This window comes from Callospermophilus lateralis, chromosome 16 (genome assembly GCF_048772815.1).
Source record: "Callospermophilus lateralis isolate mCalLat2 chromosome 16, mCalLat2.hap1, whole genome shotgun sequence".
Classification (NCBI taxonomy): domain Eukaryota; kingdom Metazoa; phylum Chordata; class Mammalia; order Rodentia; family Sciuridae; genus Callospermophilus; species Callospermophilus lateralis.
The window spans coordinates 28,968,340-28,986,634 of record NC_135320.1 but is presented as its reverse complement, the minus strand read 5'-3'; the positions used below and the strand labels follow the sequence as shown (position 1 = coordinate 28,986,634).

Below are 18,295 nucleotides of genomic sequence, written 5' to 3'. Positions count from 1 at the left end.
CATTTCTACACTGACCAGGAGACAATAAACATGATAACTAACATTTATTAACAACTTACACAGACCCAAAGGTTGTGCTAAATGTTCTAGTTGTATTTTGATATATCCCTCTGAGTTGGAGATCATATCTATTTTACAGTTGTGACATACAAGCTGATAAGGTGCTCAAGGACACACAGCAAGTTAGAGGAGGGTTAGGAACTCTAACTTATGTTCATTCGTCACCAATATTTGACTCTGAACCCCCAGACTGTCAAGCAGCTGTGAGGTTCCACCTGGCGCTGGTGAGACATGGTGTTCTGGGAGTGACTGGGTTACAGAGGCCCTGGTAACTATACCAGGAAACTGGGTCATCTGTGGGAAGGGCAGAAGAGGCTGGCAGAGAGAGCGGCATGAGTGGAAATGAAAGGTATCACTTCTAGGCTGAGGGTTTGAAAGAAGGGATGCCTTTAGCCAGTCTGATCTCCCGTCTGTGGTGGCATGGTACAGCCACAGATGAGGGGGGGCCTGGCAACAGGAAGCTCTGGGGTTGGATTCTATTCTGTATCAGAAATATTTTTTAATTGTTAGGTCACAAAAATGTTGGGGTTCTTTGCTCCCTTAACATTTGTAGGGTGAAAAACAGGAATACAGGAATGCAGGTCTAGGGTGATTTGAATTCTCATTGGCTCAGTGAGTGTGATTTGATAACTCCCACAAAGCAGGAAAATCATGTTATGATCAGTGACAGTTTCCTGGGAGAGAAGGGTCTTCCTACACCTGGCCTCTGAGTCAAAGAGTTCAGAAGATGTAATTGCATCTGAGGTATCCCTGCAGAAATTCCAGATGCCACTGGAATTTTCCTGAGGCTCTGGCTCAGCCTGGCCTCTGGCCTCTCCCAGGAGCTGATGGTGGCCCTGGGGCTGCAGATCAACACCTGGGCCAAGCAGCGCTGTGCTGACCACGTGACCCTCACATGTCCGTTTCTATCCAGGCCAAGCACGCAGCAGGGACTGGAACATCCCTTCTTCGGAAATAATTTCAGTATTATTGGAGAAATGTTTCTCTCCAAGGAACTTAGATCACTCTCTAGGAGAAGGGAAGCAGAAGGCCAGAGGAAATTCTGAATTTACTGTCTTTATCCAAAAGTGTTTGAGAAAAAAATGATCATGAATTGGCCAGACTAAATTTTTTATCTGTGGGGGTAGGGGTGGGGGTGCAGAGAGATCATTAAGCTTGGCTATGGAGAAGTAAAGGCATCCTTGCGCACATGGATGTACTTTGTACTTTACGAATGTAGTGGCTAGTTAATGCTGGGGAAAGTCCTGGGCTCCTCTAGGGTTCCAGGAAATCATGACAAAGTCCCATTAAGATAGGATCTGCCCAGTGATGCAATTCTGGGCTAAGAAGGTGGTTACTGTACAAGCAGGACATTCATTCGTTCATCCAACCGGTATTTATTGAGCACATATACAGGCATCAGGCTTTCTAGAGTGCTAAGAAGCTCTGTGCCTAAAAGGATGACTGTTTTACTAAGTGAACATCCTCATAAATCTTAGCCACACCATTGAAAGACTTCACTGAGATCAGCCACTGTGCAAGAGAAATGCAAATCACTGAAAAGGTGTAGGTTTGGGGATATGGTCACCTGGTACCAAGTCTCAGCTGGATTTGTAACTGGGTGAGTTATGAATGCTCTTCAGACTTTAGTTTCTCATTTGTAAAACAAAGTTACAGAGTAACCCAATTGAGTAACCCAATCCCAAACTCCCAAACCTGAAATATTAAAAAATCTGAAACATTTCTTTCTCTGATGTTGGGGAATGAACCTAGGACCTCGAACATGCTAGGCAAGCCCCCTGCCACTAAACTATTCCCACAGTCTTTTTTTTTTTTTTTTTTTTTTTTAAGTAGGCTCCCAAATCATCTTATTTATCTATCTATCTATTTATTTATTTATATTTTTTCTAATTATTTATTCATGACAGTAGAATACATTTTGACAAATTATACACAAATGAAGCACAACTTCTCCTTCCTCTGGCTGTGCGTAGCGCAGAGTCAGTTCAGTAGTGTAATCACACATGTATGCAGAGTAATAATGTCTCATTCTACCATCCTTTCCATCTGCACAGTCCCACCCTTCCCCTTACTCCCCTTTATGCAAACCTAAGTTCCTTCATCCCACCACCCCCTCTGGGCCAACTGTAGATCAGCATCCACTTATCAAAGATAACATTTGGCTTTTGGTTTTTGGGGACTGGCTTATTTCGCTTAGCATGATATTCTCTAGTTCTATCCATTTACCTGCAAATGCCATAATTTCATTCTTCTTTAAGGCTGAGTAATATTCCATTGTGTATATGTACCATATTTTCTTTATCCATTCATCTGTTGAAGGGCATCTAGTTTGGTTCCATAGTTTAGCTATTTTGAATTGAACTGCTGTAAACATTGATGTTGCCACGTCACTATAGAATGCTGATCTTAAGTCCTTTGGGTTATGCCAAGGAATTGGATATCTGAGTCAAATGATGGTTTCATTCCAAGTTTTCTGAGGAATCTCCACACTGCTTTCCATAATGGTTATACCAGTTTGCAGTCCTGCTGGCAACGTATGAGTGTACATTTTCCCCTATATCCTCACTAACACTTATTATTGCTTGTATTCTTGATAACTGCCATTCTGATTGGGGTGAGATAAAAATCTTACAGTAGTTTTGATTTGCATTTCTCTAATTGCTAAAGATGGTGAACATTTTTCATGTTTGTTGATCAATTGTATTTCTTCTTCTGTGAAGTATCCATTTAGCTCCTTAGCTCCTTTGTTGATTGGATTATTTTGTTTTTTTTTGGTGTTAAGTTTTTTGAATTATTTATATATCCTAGAGATTAGTGCTCTATCCCACAGCCCTTTTTATCTTATTTTGAGGCTAGGTATTAGCCTGGTCTTGAACTTGTGATTCTCCTACTTCAGCTTCCCAAGTTACTAGGATCATAGGCCTGTGCTACCACACATAGCTAAAATTGGAAACCCTTTTGACGATATGACACCATAAGTAGAAAACTCCACACCACAAAATTTTATTTAATGTGCACAATTATTAAAAATATTTTTAAAAATTACCTTCCGTGGAGGGGGAGCTGGGGTTCTGGCTCAGTGGTAGAGTGCTCACCTACCATGTGAGAGGTGCTGGGTTTGATCCTCAGCATCACTTACAAATAAATAAATAAAGTAAAGGTATTATGTCCAACTACAACTAAAAAAATTTAAAGAAAATTACCTTTGGACTACATGCAGAAGGTGTATAAGAAGCAAACGAACTTCCTTGTTTCAAGTTGAGGGTCATTCCTAAGATATCTCCTTATGTATATGCAAATATTCCCCCCCCCAAAAAAAAAATCCAAAATTTAAACCACTTCTGATCCCAAACATTTAGGATAAGGATGACTCATAATAATAACACCCATTTTTTTGCAGCTTATTGTGAGGATTAAATGAGTTCATTTATTTAAGATTCAGAATATATTTGATCAGAGTCTAAATAGTTATGAGCAACTTAGTAAATTTAAGTTAATTATAATAATTGATAGAAACTAAGAATTTCAGTGATTTAAGGAAAGAAAGATTCTGCAAGAACAAAATAGGATAGGATGCCAGGTCTGGGTACTTGGTCAGTGAGTCCTTAGCTTGGGCTTAGGGAGAATGGGTTGGGGTCAGGAGAGTCATAGGAAAAAAGGCTTTGTGCCCTTGGCCTGTCCTTCTGGTCACTGAGAAGCCCATACTGCACCATGGCATTTGCCAAACACTTCTCATTGGGCTTACTGTGGCCATCTTCCCAGGAAGCAGGCTCTTCCCCATCCAGGGACTAGCTCACCTCCTTTCTTCCACCTCCAGCCCTCTTTGTGCTCACATCCAGACTCACCCAGAGCAAAATGCTAACCCGTCCACTTTTGTGCCACCGTGGAAGTGAAAAGCAGCAGAATAATTCATAATGCCCCAATTTTTCTCGTGCCTTTGAAGAAAAGGATCGTTTTATTCCTTTGAGTTTCACATTGTTATTTCCTCATTATTCCCTGTTTGGAGTAGTGAATGAACAGAACTGCACAGCAGAGAAAATAAACCAAACAAATTGCAAAGTTCCTGGCCATTGAGGAACCTTGAAATCTAGCAGCGTGGGTGGCGTAAATAATTCAATACAGAATGGGGCAAGGTGATTAGTGGCTTTCACTGATGAAATCTTCTATCGCACAGGTGGGGTTTCAGGAGGAGTAAACTACAATTGAAGCAAGAAAATACCAATTGGCGTGGGTTTTAAATGAAGGGAGAAAATAGGGGGAAAGTCATAAAATGAAGATTTTAGAATACAGAAGGTAGAGGATTGAAAGTTTTCTGGATTTGGGTAGAAGGATTTAAGGAAAAAAAATAAGATAAATCCTAGGACAACGTAGCAGTAGAAATTTTGGTTTTCAGAAAAACAAATATGATCTTTGTGTCAATTCAGAAATATTGTATGTTAGGGGAACAGGTGGGGCAACCCAGCCAGAAATAGCTAGCCCAGAAAGCAGCTCTAGGCCTGGGAAGTGTATGTAGCATCAAAGATGACGAAACTCTACCCTTGACTAGAGCTGCTTCCATTCCAAGGGGAGAGGCCAGAAGGTGGGATCAGTCAAGGCCCTAGGGTGACAGAAGCTAAAAAGGGCCCCGGGGGTTGGGATGAGCTACATATTAACACACCCCTGCCTCTGTGGGTCTTCATCATTTGAATGCCTATTGCTGTGCTTTCTCAGACCAATGTCAGTGGGAAACTGGAAACAGGACTTCATTACAAGTGGCTGCCTCACTAGCAGCTACCTTTCCTGTGATGACATCTGCACTGCAGCAGTCTGGCTGGGCACAATTCAGGAGCCACTTGTCAAAAGAAACTAACTTTATTTTTAGAACCACACATACCAAACAAAACCCGCTCCTCAGGAAAAACCCTCAGAGCCCAACTGCCACCACCGGCTTCCCACAAGCCACTCCCCCAACCACCAGCCTCTCCACCTCCCACAATCCTCCTGCTCTTGAGGCCCATTGGCTGGGTTGCGTGGGCGGAGCCAAAAAAGTCCCCCAATGAGCAGCTCCGTGGCCTGAAAGGGCAGGGAAACAGTCCAATGAGATCACCGCAGAGGAGTCAATCAGCTAGATGTTGCTGGGGCTGCTGTGAGCCAATCATCAGCTGGCAGTCTGAAAGTTTGCTGGGGCCCCTTCGGCTGTGGCTCTCAACACTGCACCTAGAGTCTTTTTCTGGAACCGCCTCTTCTCACTCTCTGAAGGTAGTGTGAGTGAGGCAGACCAGCCCTGAAACAGCCCAGAAACCATCAACAGAGACTTTTTTTTTTTTTTTTTTTTTTTACCAGTTAGGCCTTAGGGGATTCAGGGAATATGGTAGGCCTCTAGAGTTCAAAGAAAGGAAGACGGAGGATGGCTTCTTCTGCATGTGACACATCTCTTCCGTTTAAGCATCTAGCATGTGAGATTCAGGAAGGGCGACAATAGAGAAAGGGCAGAGAACAGGTGCCAGGTTCTTTAATTCTTCTTCCAGTGCCTTCTAACTTTCAAGTTTCTTCTTAAGTATAATTGCAGTGCAGTGGATCAAAATGTGTCCCCAAGGGCAAGCCCAACAGGATGTCTATCACTAAGCTATTGTCTCAATATTCTATCAAACTTTCTCCAAACTCAAGATTTAAAACAACAGACTCGTGTTAGTTTCTACAAATGGGAGGGTCTGAGCTCCAGCCAGACATGGTTTTTGGCCTAGTTTCACTTCTTTTCTTGGTGCAACAGGCCTGACCGCTTTTTCTTCTCAGGAGGATGGCAGAAGTGCAGTCACATGCCCTTTGCTTGTTTGACATCTCCCAGCATTCCCAGTAAGTCACAGGCCTGGGCCCAGCAACATCCACTGTCTTAGAGACTCAGCTGGGTCCACACAGTCAATAAGCCTTCCTTTGCCTGATCATCTGGTGCTGTCAGGTCTGCCAAGTCTGCTCCATCATCCATAAGTTCAAGGGGAAAGTTCAGAGCCAGGGTCTCATAAGGTTTTACCCTAGGCCCACAGTTCAGAGGTTAGAGATTCCTTTCCCAGAGCTCCTGGGGCTGGAAATGGCCTTTCTACCCTTGGGATACTCAAAAGCCATTAACTAACAAGTTGAGGAGTTTTTCAATCTTATTGATTGATGGAGTATAAATTAACAAAATTGTGATCGTGTATGTTTGTAGAATACAATGTGATGCTATGGTATGACAATATGAAATGATTAAGCTAAGTGAATTAGCCACCTAATTGACATGCCCATAGCCTGGAATACTTATCCTTTTTTGTGTGTGTAAAAACATTGGAAATTTATTCTCTTAGCAGTTTTGAAATATACAATGCATTGTTTTTAACTATAGCCACCATGCTGTGCAGTGGATTTCAAGAAAGTTATTTCTTCTATCTAGTTGAAACTTTGTGCCATGTGACCAACAACTTCTCCTCCTCCTCCTCCCCTGCCTCCCTGTCTACACCATGCCTCCCCCACCATATTGCTCCCTGCCTTTATCAGCAGGATTGCCATAGGTTTCCCAATAAGTGAAATCGTTGCAGAAGTTTTTCCAATGCTCTAAGGATGGCTCCCTTTTATGTCATTGGGTCAACTTCATATTGCAAAATCAGGCATTACTTTCAGCATAATGAGACTTTATTTGCAATTTATTCATTTTGCAAATAAAGTGAGACTTTATTTTCAATTTTTCTTCGTGAAAGTTGTATTCAGTGGTTCCTGGAGAAAACCAACACAGTGACTGCAAAAAGGAAGCAGATGACTTGGAAAAGGATTGGGGGTAGGGTAGAAATACAGGGGATCAAAACAAAAAACAAAAAACAAAAAACAAAAAACAGGGCATGCTGGATTCAAGTACAGCAAACACACAACTTGCCCTGTATTTGTATATGTTTTGAATAGTACATATAGCCTGCTTTCTCAGACTAATGGTTAGACTTAATCCCTTAAGTTCAGAAGTGTTTCATCTGACAAGGGATCTGGAGGTTTAAGGAAATATTGAGCGTATTATTTAAAACTTAGTTTACCCGATATTTTCTGATTTTTCGGAAACCCTGAAATTTATTTGTTGAAGATTGACAATAGAGATGCAAATTGCATCAAGCAAAAGTAAAAGCTTTAGTTTTTTCTTTGGATGAGATCTGCACCTTTCAGTGTTCTCCTCTGACCTCAATATTGTTATGTGGTGGGGAGGGGGGGAGGGTCTGAGACTCATTTACTAAAGTTGCACCATTCCTAAGAGCTAAAATATCATAGTGTCTCCATCATTTCCTTCCATTGTTTGCATTTTCCACTCTGATGTTCTATGTTTTTTTGTTTCTTCTTTTGAAAGTCAGCTAGTAAAATAAAGGAAAGACATCAAAATGGTGATTTTAAGATTTTGTAGCCTCAAAGACCAGGAGAGAGGTTGCCAGCACTTTGAATCTGATCCTGAAGAATAGGTGTGTAATGGCCCCAGGCTCCTGTGGCCAGACCCTCTGGTGACTGAGCTGTCTCACCATTACAGAGAACTGGTCTGCATTGTCAGGGGATGGCCAGAATTCAGAGAGGGGGGAAAAAAGGAAGGTCTGTTTAGTGTAATCTAAATACCAGCACAAAGCTGCAGGTGTCTGCCCAGAAGAACACAAATACCATTTCTCTCAGGCACAGGAAGCCTCCCTTAGACTTGTTTAAAGAATGGAGACCAGGCAGACACCTTAACAATGGTGATAAATTACATCTCAAAGGGAGCAGAGTGCTAGTAAACCCCGGGTTTTCCCTTCCCTCCTTGAATCCTTTCATTTTTCTGTTTAAATTACTTGAAGGAACTATCCTTACATACAAACTGACCTGCCTTGACATCAATAATAAAACATATTTATCTGAAAAAATTCCAATTCAATCAGATTTTTGGGTACAGGCAAAGCTTTTCTTTGTTTTCTTCTTCCTCCTCTTAAAAAAAAATTTTTTTTTTTCATTACTGGGGATTGAACCCAGGGTCTCATGCATGCTAAGCAAGTGCTTGTCCACTAAGCTACACCCCCAACCCTTTTAACATTTAATTTTGAGACAGGAGTCTCACTAAGTTGCCCAGGCCAGCCTTGAGTTTGCAATCTTCCTGCCTCAGCCTCCTGAGCCACTGGGATGTGACAGGCCATTGTGCCAGTCATCTCAAAAATTTTGGGGGTGTAGTTCTTTCTCCACAACTTCCTTCCTCATTTTCCACATTGCACATTCTACATCCCCCCTCTGCCTTCATCGCTGTCCATGCCACGCTGACGTTCTGGGTCTGTGCACGTGGGGTTAAGCTTTTGTATTGATGAGATTGGTGGCCTTATCACTTTCATTATACTTTCTAGGGTTTCTTAAGAGACAGTGAACTAGAGCAAAGGAGAATGGAAGAGTTGATCTTGTCCTCCTACCTACCCAAGGAAGGGGAAAGAAAAACAAGAGGAAATGAGGTCTTTTGGAACTCCAAAATGGGGATTTGAGAACAATGCATCCTTCTGGAAACTGTGGAGTGTTAAGGGAAGTTGTCCTCTGTGACAGGAAGAGTGAGTGAGGCAATGTGTAGGAGGGGGAGTGGGGGGACCTCTGGCCAAGGCTCTAATGGCAGCTGCAGGGGGGCAGCACCCTGGGAAACAAGAGCAGGCTCCACCTGGTGACACTAGATGCGAACTGGAGGAAGACACAGAAGCCCACTGGAGTGAACATGTGTCCATCAAAAGAGGCCAAAATGTCGACAATAACTTGATTTAAATGTTAAGAATCTGGATTTGATTTCCCCTCTTTTTGTTTCTCCTCAGGAGAACTAGTAGAGCTCACTGGTTAAAATCATGGTGTCTGGTTTGTACCCTTGTGCTCTGGAGCTGTGCACCCTTAATCAAGGCATGGAACCTTCTCTGCCTTGATTATCTTTCTGTACAGCATGGACAATCATCAGAGCTACTTTGTAAACACTTGTCTTTAAGAATAAAATTGTGATTTTTTTTTACTCTTCGGGAATAAAACACATCTTTCAGAATACACTAGTGTGATATGATTCAAAACTATTTCTTGATTCAAGATTCTCTATCTGTCCATCCAGTGAGTATTTATTTCTAAATACCTGCCATGTGTGGGGCATGGGACTCCACATGTGGCTTTCTGATCAGAGGAGAGGAAATCGGCAAGCTCCCCTTACTACTGAAACAAGCATTCCCTGTCGTCTGAGTGCCAGGTGTTGGGTGTCCAGGGAGAACCCACAGTTATCGCAGAGTTTCAGGCAGAATGCAAAACTTTCCTTTTGTATGTGGCCAACATTTTTAGTAGTTATATGTCATATAAAACATGCACCATGCTCCAATATATAAAATATGCACCATGCTAACATGACACAAAAAACATGCATTTGTGGGTTAATAAACACTTGATATTTTAAAATTCATTTTGAAAATCTGTTTTTAAAAAGCATGGTAAAATACACATACATGATCTAGAATTTACCATCTTCAACATTTTTAAGTGTATGGCTCCATTATAAGTAAATAAACTCCACTACGGTGTGTATCACTACCATCCATTCCAGAGCTCTTTCTGCCATCCCAAACCCAAGCTCTGCACCCAATGAACAATTCTTCATTGCTGCTCCCTCCCCTCAACCCCTGATAACCACCATTTGCTTTCTGTCTCTGTGAGTTTGACCACTGTAGGTAAAAAATTTGTAATTGTGATTTAATTGATTAATTGCAATTTTAATTGTAGTTAAAATATGTAATCTTCAAATAAATGGAATTATGTAGTATTTGTCCTTCTGTGTATGTGGCTTCTTCACTTAGCATGCTATCTTCAAGGTTGTGCATCTTGTACTTTGTATCATGATTCCATTTCTTTTGAAGGCTGAATACCATCAGTAGTATTCCTACTGAATGTCCCTATTTTGTGCATTCATTCATCCCTCACTGGATGCTTGGGTTGTTTCTACCTTTGGTTATTGTGAATAATGTTGCTGTGAACCTATGTATATCAACAAGTAATATTTTGATAATAATATAATCTTATCAAAAAGTGAAGGAAAAATAATTGCTTAATGGTAAAATACAGACAACACAATTTCATTTTTTTTTTTTTGTGGTGCTGGGGATCAAACCCAGGGTCTCATGCATGCTAGGCAAACACCCTCCCACTTCGTACACCCCCAGCCTCTTCAGTTTTATAAAGAGGACCCATTTACTACTGAAACAAGCATTCCCTATCGTCTGAGTGCCAGGTGTTGGGTGTCCAGGGAAAACCCACAGTTATCGCAGAGTTTCAGTCACCTGGGGAAGCAGATATTAAACAGGTGAGCATACCAATTAGCATATGTAATTATTCATTGCAATCAGAGCTTCCAAGGTAAAGAGGAGGATGTGTTGGAAGCATTGGTTGGGGGACGTTGCTCTGGCAGGGTGGTCAGTGAGGAGCTTTCTGATTAGGTGACATTTATGCGGAGGCTTTTGGATGAGAAGAAACCAGGCCAGTGAAGAGTGGGAGGAAAGACCCTTCCGGGTAAGGACAGGACCCAGGCAAGCTCTGGATAAAACTCCCGGACTGTTTTTCTAAAGCCCACTTTGCAGATCAGTTCTGAATGTGCTTCTCATCGCAGAGCGTGACTTGACTTCCTCCATTCCAGCAGCTCAGAGCTTTGGTTTATGAATCAAGCATGAAATTGCCTGCTATGGAAATGATTTGTGACTTTGCAAGTGCAGCATCTTAGGATGGATAGAAGCATGAATATCCTTCTTCCCCAGGCGCACTGACCCACCCCTATTTTAGGCTCTGGGCCCCTAAGGAGTCCTTAACCAGGATTCTTGCTGGTGCATCCCATGTGGGAGGCAGCGATAAGCAAAGCAAAGCTCTCAGGACCTTTCAGAAGGAAGGTGTTCATTTAATATGAAGTATGACTCATAGAGAGCCCTTCCTGAGTGAAAAGTGCGCTGAAAACTTATAAGTTTCTTCCTTTCCCTTTTATGCTTTTTTTTTTTCTTTGACTGGAGTAGAATACATTTCAAGTCAGGAAACTTTGTTGTGAGTGGATTGTTAAGAAATCCTGGGTATCTAGGTGGCCAACTAAATAGCAGACCAAAACAGTGGCACTTGGGAATACGAAATGACATTTGGGGTCTTGAAAGTCCTTCTTCAGGCACCAATCACAGGTATCTCAAGTCCACATGAGCCTCCTGGGTCCTTATGTGTTATGGTTTGGATCTGGAATGCCTCTGAAAGACTCCTGTGTTGAAGTCTTGGTCCCTAGTACAGTAATGTTCAGAGGTGGGGCTCCTGGGAAGCTATTGGATGATGAGGGCTCTGACCTCATCAGCGGACTAACCATTGATTGGTTCATGGTTGAATGGACCATTGGGAGGTGGTGGAAACTGTAGGAAGTGGGGCCAAACTGGAGGAAGTAGGTCATTGGGGGCTGCCCTGAAAGTGGGTAGGTCTCTCTCTCTCTCTCTCTCTCTCTCTCTCTCTCTCTCTCTCTCTCTCTCTCTTTCTTCCCCAGCTTCCATGAGAGGAGCAGTTTGGCTCCCCAACATGCTTCTCACCATGATGTTCTGCCTCCTCTTCCACAAGCTCACAGTGACATGAGACTATAGACTGACACCTCTGAAAACATAAACCAGGATAAATCTTTCCTTCTTTTAAGTTGTTCTTCTCAGATATGTTGCCACAGCGATGAAAATCTAACACACACACTATTGTTCACGTTCAGCTTGGCAGCGAAGACCTCTGCACTAACATCGTCTTCTCCAACCCACTTTATGCTGAGATAGGTGCTCAGCATGTGTGAGTGGAGGTGGGAGCAGGTCTTTTATGATGGGCAAGGCCTCATGCTCTCACAACGCCTGTCTCTACTAGGTCCATGAGACAAGGTCACGGTCACCGCAGGTCTAAACGGCTCTTTGTTGTTGTTGTTGTTGAAATGTAATGTTCCCCACACTACTTTTCAGGGAAATGACTCTTTAGGCTATAGAAACATTTATACTTATAATTTATAATTATAGTCATCTCAGATAGCCAAGGAATTTGCTTCTGTTTTAGTCATTCAATTTTCTTTTTAGATTATGCCAGTTCAGGGCCTACTTTGCCCCTTGATGGGAGGCTGGCCTGTTTGGCTTGTTTGCTTGTGAGCATAATTTTACATATGTTCTATGTGGTTTTTTTTTCAAGAGTTTCTTTTTTTTTTTTTAACCTCAACCTATAATAAAAATACATTTTACTTAATCTGAAGTAACAAAATTTCACAAACCAATATTTATTGTAGCTACAAGGTATATAGTCTGACATCTATCTATCTATCTATCTATCTATCTATCTATCTATCTATCTAGTTTTCTGTCTTAGGAATATTATCCTTAATTGTGGTTTATTTCATTTTTAAAAAATCTGAGTCAAAATCTATTAAAGTGGGTTGAGATCTTCGGTTTGAAAACTGGTGTCCAGTCAGGCTGCGGGGACTCCTGTGACCCCTTCCTGTTCAGGACGGTATGGTGTGTTTTTTCCGAGGATTCAGTACATGGCAGGTGTTCCAATGAGAAATCATTCAGTTAGATAATGCAATCTCTTGAGTTTTGAATTTCCTAGCATTACTAGGTTGGCTTGAATCATAAGGGGGGGGGGAATTTTTTAGATAGGCACTGTCTGTAAATTAAGAGTTCTGGAGAATTTGACTTCCCCTGGTCAAATTATCACCAGCTTGAATCCCTCTCTCTCCTCTCTCTCTCTCTCTCTCTCTCTCTCTCTCTCTCTCTCTCTCTTTCTGTTGATTTTTCTATTCGGGTGGTCATAAACAACTTTAGGGAGGCAATTTGAATCCTGGTTACCTCTCCATCCACAAAGTGAAGAAACATCTCTCATCAGATTGTAAAGATTAAATAAAAGAATGAAGGATAAACCTTAGAATGTTTAGTAATATACTTGCCCAATGTTAACCATTACTCATATTGTCATTTTTGCTTCCAAATCTGTCAGCTGCTGAAAATCCACAGTATTCTCTGTCTTTACATTCTGGTATTTCAGCCTGTGATGTTAAGAGAAGGTGTTCCAGAAAAGGTCGTTGTGATCTTTTCAGGCTGCTATAAGAAAGTACCACACACTACATACCTATGACCAAAGTTCTGGAGCCTGGTAGTCCAAGATCAAGGTGGAATTTGTGTCCGGTGAGGACTTACTCTTTGGTTCATAGATAGCATCTTTTCACGTGTCTTCACGTGGTAGAAGGGGCTACCTAGCTCTCTGTGGTCTTTTTTATAAGGTACTTATCCCATTTGGAATGGCTCTGCTTTTATGATTTAATCACCACCCCAAAGGCCTGCACTTCCTGATACCATCATCTTGAGGGTTAGGATCTCAACATATGAACTTTGAGGGGACATAGACTTTCAGACTAAACCTAGGTAGGAGAAAATATTTCCAGGAGTTTGGGGAATATATATATATATGTGTGTGTGTGTGTGTGTGTGTGTGTGTGTGTGTGTGTGTGTGTGTATGTGTGAGATGCTGGGGATTGAACCCAGGGCCTTGTGTATGTGAGGCAAGCACTCTACCAACTGAGCTATATCCCCAGCCCAAACTGTATCTTTTCTACACCTATTTTCTACCCTAATATCTATAGTGCCAGCATGGGCTTCACATTATAAACCTGGCATCAGAAGGGAACAACAGTGAAAAAGAAAACAGAAGGTCAAAGTCCCAGTGAAAACTCGTGATCTATTAGCCCAGTCCCAAACGCAGGCCTAGACTCAGACACAGAACCCATTGGTTAAAGGCCAAGTCCTAATAATGAAGGATTCTGTGACACGGAGGCAAGTGTGTGCACTAGAGCTGTCCCCAGTTTTTTCTTTAAGGAACCTGTGGTCATGTAGTTGAATAACTAACCTCTTAAGAATAGCTTGTTCTATAGCTATTGGTTAAAAGTTTGAATTCATGTGGATTCCGGGAGACCCAAAGCACCATTATCATGTTGCAATTAGTGAAAGGCTTTTATAGGGCAAGTAATACATAGAGTCACGGACCATCTGATGGTGGGTATCTTTGGTCCACAGATCAACTGGTGGTCATCCCCAAATGCCTGAATATATAATCAGTAAGAACATACCTAGTTTGACAGAATCTTCCTATTGGTTTCTTAACCTGTGGAATGAGTTATTATAGTAGGAAAAGTCAAGTGGAGGCCCCTGAAACTGCCTTTCCTTATCAGGGTAGTAAAGCAAAAGCAGTATGGTATCTGGAACAAATGAGAGAGGTCCTTGGTACACTAAGTGACTTATATAAAGTGAAGGAAGAGCTTAGTTGGTAGTCTAGTCCTTCCAAAACCAGATGAATCATGGAGAAGACAAGGGACTATGGAAAGCTTACCCAAGCAATGGCTCCCATCACAGCTGCTTTATCAGAAGCGCCATCTTTACTGAGAAGGTCATCACAGCCTTTAGGTATGAGGCATGCAGATATTGATCTGGTGAGGGCTTTGTTTTCTATCAGGAAGGAGGAACAAAAGCAGTTATCATTCATCTAGGACAGACAATAGTGCATAGTGATGATCTGCTCATAGAGATATGTCAGTTCTTCTGCGCTCTGTCCTAAGATATTCTGAAAGGACCTAGGCTGCCCTGACATTCTGCAGAACGTTGATCCATTAGGTCAAATACTCTGGGTGCCTCAGTAAGAAAAAATGCTTCATAAAATGGGACATAAGCTCATCAAAGACTCAGGGTCCTGCCACATTGTTAAAGGCTATAAGTATTCTGCCATCTGGGGCATGCCAGGGTGGTCCCTCCAAAATAAGGGACCCCGTGTTCTTAGTAAAGTGCAAAGTCAGAAACAAGTAGATACTTGGCACTGATGACTATACATAGAGAAGCACCGCAACTGTCAAAACTCTTTTGAGTTTGGGAAGTGATATATTCTGCACTTGAGAATATTTCTCTCACTCGTTTTCCAAGGGGGAATGGAAGGCTGCTAGTTTTGAATTGGCTCCAGAGTAAAACAAGTCCTTGTAGTACAAGCATCCTTGCTGTTTGAACTATGTGATCCTGCAGATACAGTGGTCCTAGAGTGGCTCAAAAAGTCTCAAAGGAGAGTTCCAGCACAGACTCTGGGGTTCTGGAGCCCAAGGTCATGACATTTAAATCAGAGTGCTACACACGCCATTTGAAAAACATCCCTTGCCCTGCTATTGAGTAGTGGTAGAGACGGAACATCCAAAGATGGACGGACTATAAATTGCCCACATGCCAAACTGTCTTTCATGAGCTGAGAATTATTAGCCCCAACAAGATAAAAGACAGGAAGGCCCAGAGATACTGCATTTTAAGACTGAAGCGATACAACCTGGATTGGACTTGAGCTGGTCGGGAGGCGACATATAGGCTACATAAACAGGTGGCCTGGCCTTCCATGCAACCTGCTACTTTGCACCTATGTCTTTCCCTCATCTCACACCTGTTGCCACATAGGGGGTTATCTTGTGATCAGAGAGGGAAGAGAAAAACAGAGCTTGGCTCACACCTGAATCAGCTAGCTATATTGATGCAAGATGGAAATCTGTTGCGACACTCCTGCTTCTCTTGTGACCTTGAAAAACATCACTGAACAAAAGGAACCCTTCCGTGGATATAACTTCATACCACAGTTTCCTCTGACTGCCCGCTTTGTAGAGGAAGAGAAGTGAGTCAAGGTGGGAACAGACATGGGCTCTGGGAAGCAACCAAAAAGGGGCATAGGAGGAGTGGGGACAAAAAAATTCTGGGAAGAAGTATGTGGATGGACCTGTGGGAGAGGTCCTGAAGGATGCCCATCTTTGGGGTTGTGTGTAAATGCACCCCATGAGCCATTGTAGCAAAAGTATAACCAACCAGATGGGAGGAACTGGCCAGGGGATGTGAGCCCCTGTTCTTGGCTTCCCAGCAAAGGACTCATGGGTGGAGCAGCCGTGCGGGCAGATATGGAGATGAAGAGCAAGCCCAGGGGCATGGGCTTCCTCTCTCCCAGGCTGACTCTGCTGCTGCTAATCGTCAGATCTGTCAGTTCAACAAGATGAACTCCTTGAGCAGATCAGCAAGGCTCTTGTGGCAAACCTATCCTTCCTGGTTAGAGAAAAGATTCCTACTCACCGAGTCTGACACATATTCTGTGTGATTACTTGTCTTTCCTACTCACAGAACCTCGGCCTTCACACTATCCAAGGACTTGGGGCATCAGATTCGGTGACAATGGGGTCACACTTAACATCTCTTTAGACTAAACCCTCACTTTATGGCAAAGGCTATGCAGCAGTGTGCACATGTCCTCAGGATTCACTGTTTTTACCCTGCTGCATGTCATTCAGACACTGTTTGCCTGAGAATAGTAAAGTTCCCTAAAGAAGCGTTCAATCACTGGCTTGAAGGGAGTCTAATGTGCACGAGAGGATTCAGAAGGCTTTTTAAACTCATGCTATTACATGGCTGAATCTCTAAGAGGTAGAAAACTTGACTCACCAAGCAAGATGTGTTGACACATGCCTGTAATACCAGCTAGTTGGGAGCCCGAAGCAGGAGGATAGCAAATTAGAGGCCAGTCTCAGCAACTTAGCAAGACCTTGTCTCAAAATTAAAAAGATCTGGGAATGTAGCTCAGTGCTTATCTAGCATGTGCAAGGCATGGGGTTCGATCCCCAGTACTGCATACAAACAAACAAAAACCTGGCTCCAGGAAGTAGAGGTAACTTTGTTCATTGTCTCTATCACCATAGTTGACTGAAGAAATTTATCTTTTATTCACATGATTTTAGATATCCTGGTTCTGGAGGTGGCTGCTTCTAACAAAGAACACCGTTGGGATCTGTTAGTCAGATGTTTGTCACTGTAACAAAATACCTGAGATGATATATTCATCAAGAGAAAAGGTTTTATCTTGGCTCACAGTTTTGGAGGGTCCAGTCCATCACTGGTTGGCTCATCACTTTTGACCTGTGATGAGGCAGCACATCAGGGCAGGACCTACGGCAGAGACAAACTGCTCACTTCATGGCCAAGAAGCAAAAGAGGAGCTGGGGTCCCGTGATAGCTTTCTAGGGTATGCTCCCAAGGACCTAAGGGCCTTTCACTGGACCCCACTTCTTAAAGGCTCTACCACTTCCCAATAGCACCACCCTGGGGACCAAGCCCCTAACAGTTGGGCCTCAGGGAACATTCAAGAACTTCACCCTAGCAGAATCCCAGTAAATGTAACAATGTGGCTGCCCCTCTATCATGTAGGTTTCCTTATGCCGACATTTACCAGGAGGAACAAGCGGTCCTGGTCATCAGGAGGGTGTTGCCTCTGCTGCTTTACACTAGGGACAGGCAGGCCCATGTTGGACATTTTCGTGAGCCTCTGAGATGGTTCTTGGTGTCCTCTGGCTCAGTTTCAGTTGCGGTTGGAACAGTGCCTGACAAGAGCATGCTAAAATGGCTCAGATCCTGCAAATGGTAATCTGGAACTGGTGGTGGCTAGGATTTGACTGTTTTTTTCCCAAATTTCAGGAGTTGAAAACTCAACCCCCCAATTCGTATGTTAATGGTGTTTAGAGGCAGGGCTTTGGTGCCAGAGCCATAGCCAAGTAGGAATGACAGCATGGCATTTTTGGTTGAAAGGTGATGCCAGCAAGCCATTGAGATGATATGATTATGTTAAGTTGTGCATTCAACTGGAGATTAGACCCCTGCTGTCCACTTCGGCCTGCTACTTTGGAGCTCTCCCTGCTACTTTGGAGCTTTCGCGGGACTCCTGGAGAGTTCCCATTGGTTGGGGAAGTGTGGTAGGAGGGAATTCCGGAGGAGGGAGTTCCTGTTGGTGTAGTGTGTCCCAGGAGAAGACCGTGTGCGTGGCATTCGCAGGAGTTTTGGAAATAAAGTTTGTTCCTGCTTGAATGGCTCGTGATTTTGTGCCCAGCCAGACTGCGGCACTTTGGGAAGATAATTAGGATTAGATGAGGTCATGAGGGTGGGGCCCCCATGATGGTATAAGTGGCTTTATCAGAAGTGAAAAAAAAAAAAATCCAGATCAGCACTCTGTCTCTGTCCCAACTTGGTGCCCTTTGCCATGTTATAATGCAGCAAGAAGACCCTGACAAGATACTACCAGTACCATATTCTTAGACTTCCCAGCCTCTAGCTAAATTACGTTCCATTTTTTATAAATTATCTGGCCTCAGGTATTTTATTATAGCAACAGAAAATGGACCAATATGGTTATAGTACAGAACCATGATGAT

At 42.8% G+C, this 18,295-nt stretch overlaps 1 pseudogene; it reads right to left on the bottom strand.

The window, feature by feature from the left end:
• Positions 1 to 17,403, bottom strand: part of LOC143381932 (heterogeneous nuclear ribonucleoprotein F-like) — a 96,902-nt pseudogene extending 79,499 nt beyond the window's left edge.
• Positions 17,404 to 18,295: the final 892 nt, after the last annotated feature.